The sequence below is a fragment of the Corylus avellana genome, chromosome ca6 (genome assembly GCF_901000735.1).
Source record: "Corylus avellana chromosome ca6, CavTom2PMs-1.0".
Lineage (NCBI taxonomy): Eukaryota > Viridiplantae > Streptophyta > Magnoliopsida > Fagales > Betulaceae > Corylus > Corylus avellana.
This window is the reverse complement of record NC_081546.1, coordinates 21,335,100-21,344,618: the sequence shown is the minus strand read 5'-3', so window position 1 is coordinate 21,344,618 and position 9,519 is coordinate 21,335,100.

Genomic DNA, 9,519 nt, shown 5'->3' with positions numbered 1-9,519 from the left:
GGGTAAATAACTAGTACCGGAGCGATGAGGACGAGGGGAGGAGGGAGGCAGCTAAACGGCCAACCCTCCTCCCCTGTGTGGCGGAAGGGTTTCGCTTTTCGCTGGCTAGAGAGAGAAAAGAGACGGCTAGGGCTTTTAGGCTAGTTAAACAAATGAATTCATTTGATCACCATGCACGTTAAATTAATGTTATATATATATATCCTTTTGCATGGTTTTGCTATATATATATATATATATATATATATATATGGTATCCCGATTAAAGCATGGCTAACAGTCGAAAATTAATTTTTATTTTTTTTTTATTTTTGAATGTTGAAATAGATTACGGTGTTATAAAAGAAAAGTAATAAAGTATTGGTGTTTGTTTTGTAAAAAATTAATTTTATTGAATGTTAATTGGGATCGATCATATTCTACAATATTAAACCGAATAATGTTGGGATCATATATATTATATATTATTTATATATATAAAATCTAAATATATATTATAGTTACTGACATGTCAAAGTGACACGCCAACAGTTAGTGATGTGTTACTTTGACACGTCACTAACTGTTGACCTGCTATATCGACATGTCAGGAATTTACTGATGTGTCAAATATTGACACGTCAGTAAATAATAAATTAATTAGTTATTAATTTTAAAATGATGTAAAATTAAATTAGGTTCAAATTTACTGACGTGTCAATTATGACACGTCAATAAATACTGACATGTCAATTATGACACGTCAATAAATACTGACGTGTTGTTTTCAACATGTCAGTAAATATTGACATGCCACTTTTGGCACGTCAGCAAAAAATTTGTTGACATGCCACTTTTGGCACGTCAACATTTACTGACGTGGCAAAAAAATACTGCTGTTTGCCACGTCAAAAAATGGCTTTTTTTTTTGTAGTGTTATATTATTTTTAAGCATCGAAACGCTTTGAAAATATCACATATTAAAAATGTGGCATGTTACAGCTGAGAATTGAGTATATTTTCATTAGGTTTCTTACTCTCTATGTTGCAAAAAAGTTTTGAACAAGAAATTGCTTTTTAGTTTTCTTAATAATAAATGTCTCCACTAAAGTTTTTTTTTTTAAAAAAAAAAAAAAAAAATTAAAAAAGGCATTTTGGGAGGAAAATGTTTTTTTGACTATCACAATAACTTGTAACATTTTTTATATGTGACATTTTCAAAGGGTTTCGATAGGTAGAAATGACCAAAATTTTTATAATTGGAGAATCTACAATTTTTTTTTTTGAAATTGTTGGAGATCTTTATCCATAGTTCATTCACACCCAACAACATTGACCACTATCCCAAGCGGTAGTTCAATTGATTGGGAATCATGTTTTAAGATGCGAAGGTCATTATCTTGTATAATGAGAATTTAAAGTTGTTCTATCTAACGGTGTATATAAAGTCAATATTGACATTTTTTTAAAAAAAAATTTTAATAATGTGAAAATATGTATACCGTTAGATGCACCGATTTTATAAATGTGGTTAATGTATGTAAGGATTAGTTGTGAATCCATCTAAACTCTTTAACTAATCCCTAACTCTTTCCTTTTAACTACATCAATTTTTAATTTATTATTGTTAAGAAAAGGTAGAACAAGCATAATTATATAATTTTCAACAGCGGTATGAACTTTAATTAGTAAGTAATTGTTTCTTAATTAGTTATATATATATACACGTAAGAATGTATATATTGTTGAAGTTTCAAGACTCTGCCCTGCGTGCACTCACCATCCGGTGACTTGGCCATCATATAATATTATAAGTTTCTGTTGAAGTTTCTTCTCGTTTTCCAATTTTCTATTTAGGTTTACTATAAAAGGCAATCCCTTTATAGTAATTAACATGCAAATTAAGCAGGAGGCTCTAGTAAGCTTATATTTTCTTGCTGAGGTTCTTCACCTTTCACATTCACATTCACTAGTAAGTTAACTCTCTATGACGAATAGAAGGCATGATGAAGAGGAGAATATGGTTGCACTCTATGAGGCCTCACTGAATAGGTGTGTAAGCACCTTGAACACCTTGATCCAAAGGGATCCACTCATCCTTAATAAAGTTTCACTCACATCTTTAAGTGAGACCCCCTTACACATAGCAACTTTGCTTGCCCACCTTGAATTTTGTAAAGTTATTGTCTGTAAGAAACCTAAACTTGCTGAAGAGGTGGACTCGCTCGGACCAACACCTCTTCACTTGGCTTCTGCTGAAGGCCACACTGAGATTGTACAAGCATTGTTGCAAGCAAATGCAGATGTTTGCTTAGCTCATGATCAAGATGGGAGAATTCCTCTCCACTTAGCCGCAATGAGAGGACGAATAGAGATCATAAAAGAGTTAATTATTGCTCGGTGAGAGTCCATTCGAGTTAATCTCAATGAAGGCAGTGTATTGCAATTGTGTGTTCGATATAATCATCTGGATGCTCTAACTTTGCTAGTGGAATCTGCTGATTGTGATGAAATTCTCAACTCCGAAGACCATGATGGTAACTTTATATTGCATTTAGCTGTGATGCTCAAATAAATTAAGGTGCGTTAACAACCGAACGAACTGATACCACCTAAAAAGGCCGTTAAAAATGGCAAAGTTTCAAAAATGGAAAAAAACCCCATAGGATTTGCTGCATGATCATCAAAAGTCGGCTTAGAAAACCAAAGTAGATCATCACTGGTCAAAACAGAAGAACTCTGTCAAAAAAGAGATAAAACAGGTCAGAACAAGCAACTAGCCTGGAAAAGAAAAGCAAAGAATGGAAAATTATAGGGAAAACAAAAAAGACAGTAAGCTCTCAGACTAGTAACACTGACGGATGATATGGCGAAGGAAGGTGAAAAGGACATAGTGGCTTGCCGGCACGTGTAAGCCACTTGCCGGAGCGTGATGACCACGCGCCGGCGGCAGGTTTCGGGAGGCAGAGCCGCACCGCAAGAGACCAGATACAGCAACTGGAGGCAGAGGAAGAGGCCATGAGTGGCGTTAGTCTACTCACATGTCTGCGAGTGGTGGCCAGCCGGTGAAACAATTGATGGCAGTGAAACAATTATGTTTTATTGTTTAAAACATATAAATGTAACTTACACATTTTTTTGTCACGCCTAATGTTAGAGTATATGAAATATATAGGAAATATAATATATTTTTTTAATATTAATTTTTTCAGTTGTTCTCGACTACCCTTAATACTTTAAAATCATTACATAATTTGTTCATTTTAATAGTATTGAATATATCATTCTCAATGTGCGCAATCAGACAATCCTTTATTCGTTGATCTCTCATTCAGTTACGTAAACAATTTTTAACAATATTTATTGTTAAAAATGCTATTTCAATGGTAGATGTCACAACTAGCAGAATTAATGACAATGTCACTAATGAATAAACCAATGGATATACAATATCTTTTTTCATCTCTATCATCCCTTTGAGTATTGTTAATTCTTTCATAGTTATGCAAATGCAAAATAACTATAATAATAATAATAATAAAAAGTTACAGTTTCATCAAAAAAATCAATCGTTATTGAATTTACATTGTAGTTGTGGGACATCACACCATGTTTATTCTAAACATTGCAATCCACATGAAAGTAATTGTTTATCTTTTGCAACTTATGTACAAACTCGCCAACAGCTTTCAGACTAAGATATATATATATATATATATATATATATATATATATATATATATATATTTGTTTTAAAATTTTTATTTTTATGGTCCACTTGTGGGTTTGGACTTAGATAATCAAACCAGTGGCTTGATAATAATTTCATTTTAGGAGTCGATCTTTCTCAGCTTGATTATGAAGTGAACAACCACATTGTGGTTATGTAGTGTGTGTTGGTAGTGGAGATAGGTTGAAGTTGTTAATTTAGGCACGGTTTATCAATTTGTTAAACCTGAATATTGTTAAGTATGCTGACTTTCATATACTTTGATGTTGCTCACGCTTAAGACTTGATAAGATTCTATTATGTTTGTTGATTGATTGTTTATTTTATCATTTACAGTTAGTGCGGAGAGGTCGGGCGGTTCTCATTGTGTTGACTCGGATTTGGTTGGAGTGTTTTGCTGCTGTATTCGCAAATGAAGTTGTATATTTTATATGTTTTGTTGATGTATAGTTAGATATATTTTGCGATAATAGAGACAGTTTGATTGTTTGTTAACAAATATTTTTTTGTTTAGGATTATTTGTAATAGTTGATGGATATTGATAGTTTTTTTGATAGATCGATGGATATTAATTAATGTAATTGTAGTAGATGTGTAACTCATATATTACGTGCGGCAACTTCAAAATTCAGGTATAACACCCTGAAAAAATCGAAAAATTAATATGGGGAGTGGAAAAAAAAAAAAATTCTGGCAGACTTTGGTGACGTGTCAAAATTGCCACGTCACCCTTTGGTAATGTGTCCTATTGATGACACATCACCAAAGGGGTCACATGCCAAATTTGACACGTTACCACTTTGGTGATGTGTCAAATATGCCACGTCACCAAAGAGTGACTTGTAAATTTTGGACACATCACCAAAGTGGTAACGTGTCAAATTTGCCACGTCAAAAAAGTTTTGTGACTTGGCCAAATTTGACACGTCAATAAATTTTGATAACGTGGCGTACTCTCCACGTCATAAAAATTTATTAACATGCCAATTTTGACACATCACCCTATGGTGACGTGGCAAAATCAACATGTTACAACTACAATAGTAACGTGTTGATTTCTGATACGTCACTATAGGGTGATGTGTTAAAATTGGCACGTTACTAAACTAGTAGTAACATGTTGATTTTTGATATGTCACCAAAGAGTGACATGTTAAACAAACACACATTACCTAGGCCCCATTAGTCACACCCACGTTTTTGACTCGCCACACATGTTGCTAATGACACAGGCTTGACACGTCAACAACGGGTTGTCACCAGAATCTTAATTTTTTGTAGTGTATCCACATATGTCTACACCATATGATTTAAAAATATATTTAGTTAAAAATCATGGTAATCAAGGTGTTTTGCATGAAAAAATATGCACAAATCATTGGTAGCTTGATATTTTGAAAAATTGAACATGCCCTGCTATTGCATATGTTGTTAGCAAATTGAGTAGATATACTCATAATCATGGTATTGAGCATTTGTGATGCTATCTCTAAATTGTTGAGATTCTTAAAGGGCACAATTAATTTTGGTTTGTTATATTGTGATTATTCTGCTATATTTAAAGGATATTGTGATGCTAATTGCATTTTTAATTCACATGAGCAAAGCCTACTAATGGTTATTATGTGTTTACTTTGGCTGGAGGAGCTATCTCTTGGAAGTCGTCAAAGCAAACTTGCATAGTAAGGTTTACTATGACGTTAGAGTTAGTTACCTTGGAGACGGCAGGAACTGAAGATAAATTGTCAATGAGCCTATTGATAATTTATATGCTAATACCGTTCCAACTATATGCTTACTGTGATTATTAGGCTGCCAAAGCTCGAGCAAAGAATTTATAATAAGAAAGTGCACAATATTGTGAGGCAGCTTATTGAGACCAATGTAATGTTGTAACACCCTGGTCCCATAATGAAAAGATGAGAAGAAGCCCACATAGAGTGAGTGGTTTATAAAGATAGTTATGGCTCTTAAGTCCCACATTGCTTAGTTACTAGGTGAAATTGAGCTTTTATAATAATTCTAGGGAAGCTTCAAATTGACTAGTCATTTTGGGGTAATAGTGCAGATATGGCTAGCACTTTTTTCTGCGACCTTACAAATGGTATCAGAGTCACCTAGTAACGCCAGGTCATGTGGTACTAGAGCGCCGCATGATGTGGCCCTGACGAGGATGTCAGGAATGTAAAGGAGGGAGTTTGTAACACCCCGGTTTCATATTGAAAAGATGAGAAGAAGCCCATATAAAGTGGGTGATTTACTAAGATCGTGATGCAGCGTGACTTAGGAGGCTGCACCGAAGAACAACAATAAAAGAATGGATAAACAATTCTAGATCTAGATTCTATGAAAGACCTAAGAATTCTTCTAAAAACAATAGATACTCTCTAAAGTTTATAGGAACAGAGGAATAAACTCAACTCTAAGTATTTTCATTAATCAAAATCAATAATAAACAACAACAACTGTTTTCTCTGGAGGCTATAAGCATATATTTATAGCCCCAAAACCCTAAATATAATAAAATATGACATAAATATCCCCAAAACCCTAAACCTAATAAAATAACGAAATATTGACTCCCAGAACCCTAATCCTATTAAAACAAGGAAATAAAGACGACTTAACCTAATTTAACAATGCAGAAAATTAACATAATGCTCCGTGTGCGATCGATTGCAGGTACAAGTGCGATCAATCGCAGTTCCAGGGACTTGGTGCGCAAATGTCTGGAATTGCGCTCGATCGCAGGTACATGTGCAATCGATCGCAATTCCAGGGAACCCGCGATCTACATCAGATAGTAATGGGTGTTATCTCCTATGAGACTTGGGTAGGTCTCTAGAACGCTCATGAAAGCCATTTTATGGTATAACAACAAAAGATGCAAAGTGAGTACAGATGAGTTTAAAACTCTTAATGGATCTATAGTCCCTACTTATTGGGATGGAGTGTTTTCTACACACATTCTTGATGCATGCCACCTATATGAGTGTGGAGGTGGTGCTGCTTCCTATGAGACTTTAGCAAGTCTTTAAAGCACTCATGAAATCTAGAGGCGGATGGCCTGTAAAAGGCGCCAACCCGCTATAGAACAACCCCTTTTTTTTTGAATTCTTTTTATTTTTGGAGAAAGTTATGTGGGTGATAAATTTGGCCAACTTATGGATTTGGTTAAAAGAGTCTAACTCTACCACGATTCGTTAAGTTCATATCTTATTTATCCTAGGTGCGATTAAAACCTTCGGGTACCACATCGATGCATGCTTTAAATCTTGCATTATTTTAATGTTTATAACATGTGAGAGATTGTTGTAATATGTGTGTTTCAAACATGATTTCCTTTTCGGCCTTCTTTAAATGCTTTTACCATTTGATGTAAGACATATTTAAGAGTTTTATGAGAAAAAATCAAATGAATTTAATTGATTTTTACCATTTTTGACTGTTAACCTTTAACAAATTGTTTTGAACATCATTAACAAATGTTTTATGGTTTTGACATTATGACTGTTTGGTCATTATATTGTCTTCAATGTTTTATAGGAAAAACCTACCAGCATTCACTTTTTTTTTCTTTTTTTTTTTTTTTTTTTTTTTTTGTGGCATGTCAGCACAAGAGGGGAGGGGGATTCGAACTAGTGACCTCCGCTTCATTAAACGTGGTCCCAACTGATTGATTTACCTCTTGAGGACCAGCATTCACTTTTATATATATTGAGTTTGCAAAGAGTTATATATATATAACAAAATCCCACTAGTACGTGGTTACAAAAGCATATTCTTCTTAACAATCAAAAACCACCTTTTATATAAATTTGGTTCTCTATATTTTTTGAGAAAGAAGAAAAACTATTGATGTTTGGTTTTTCACTTATCACTTTCTCGTTTTATTTGGCAAAATCATCAAAGGGTTGTTCTATAATTAGTCTTCGTTCTTTGAAGTGTATCTTTAACGAAGGTAGACACTATAGTCTGATCCTGGGAAGTTGTGTGTCAAAAGATGTGATTGCACAAAGTTATATATTCCGGGATACACGAATCAATCTTTGAGGACAACGCTCTTGCTTGATTCTATACCATTGCGAGATATTTCCATACTCCACTTTTCATCTATTGTAATTTATTTATTTTATTGTTAATTTTCAGATTTATATTATTTTATTTCAAATAAAAATTTTGTGCGCCAGCCAAAATTATTTTCAACATTTTTGAATAGGTTATCTTATCTTTTTGTAATTACTTGGACCTATATGTAAGGAGGAGGTTGTAGGTACGTGTGATTCCAAGTAGATTTCGAGGGGGACGACTTGTATTTTACCCAAATAATTGTAGCTGTGGGACATCACACCATGTTTACAATTGGATAAATTTGAAGATTCTAAACATTGCATTCCACATGAAAGTAATTGTTTGTCTTTCGCAGTTTATGTACAAAATCACCAGCAGCTTTCAGACTAAGATATATATTTGTTTTAAATTTTTTATTTTTATTGTCCACTTGTGGGTTTGGACTCAAATAATCAAACAAGTGGCTTGATAATAATTTCATTTTAGGAGTCAATCTTTCTCAGCTTGATTATGAAGTGAGCCACCACATTGTGTTCTTGTTTCAAAATTAAGTGGTACATCCATTTTGATCCTTACATAATTTATTTTTGTCATTGAATTATTAATATCCTCTGCAAAGGATCTATATGTAGAATGGGCACTCTATTCTATAAGAATAATTATTTCATTTCAGAAGTTTATTCTACATAATCAAAGATGCTCTTAGAACATGTATATATATACCATAAATGCTTCGAAAAAATCATGTACAAAAAAGCATGGGTGGAACTAGCTAGTAAGGCTTTTGGGAGACTAATTCCCCCAAAATTTCAAAATTATCCCTAAATTTCACGCTTTTTGTATAATAAATCCCCCCCAAAATTTTAAAATTGCCCTTAAATTTTAAACATTTTGCAGTTATGTCCCCCACACTTCAATGTGTGGTTCCGCCCCTAATAAAAGGATTATTTCTGAATCATCTAAACTCTTCTGCTAATCCGTAACTGTTTCCTTTTACCTACATTAATTTTTTTTTTTTTTGTTTTTCAATTTATTATTGTTGGGCAAAGGTATAATAAGCTTAATTATATAATTTTAATTTACAACAGCGGTAACATTATGAAATTCAATTAGGAAGTAATTATTTCTTCTAACAACTTGTTAATTAAGGACCTCTCTGAATGTGCCATGCATGACACCACGCTTCTTTGATAATTAAGAAGAGGAAGAGAGGAAAAAAAAAGTTAATTTTTTTTTTTTTTGAAAAATATGGAGCTTCCATTGATGAAATTTCACAAGCATAAAGCTCTTACATTACTGAACATACAACTCTGAAAAATTAAAACCAAAAGCTATGACGGTTACAAAGTCATGAAAATGACTTCAAGCTTCCGCTAACCCATGTATAATTACATTTAAGGAACAAATCTGTTTTGTGTAGACTAGATCTATGACATGGGTAGCCCAAATACAAAAATAAAAATAAAAAACAACTAGAAACGAAAAATTCAGTCATGAGAGTTAAGCCTCCACACCGATCCACTCCATCCTCAACCCGAAGACCAGGAAAAACAAAAAAACAAAAACAAAAAACAAGAACTCCACAAGCAGCAGCAGACGATCACGGCATCGTAGACATCCCTTCAGAAGATACACCTTGGCCAAAGAAGACGATCAGATCTAAGGTTGAAGAGACTAAGTCTGGATCTAGATCTAGATCTACAAACTAGATCTAAAGCAACCCGCCAGAAACGGAGAC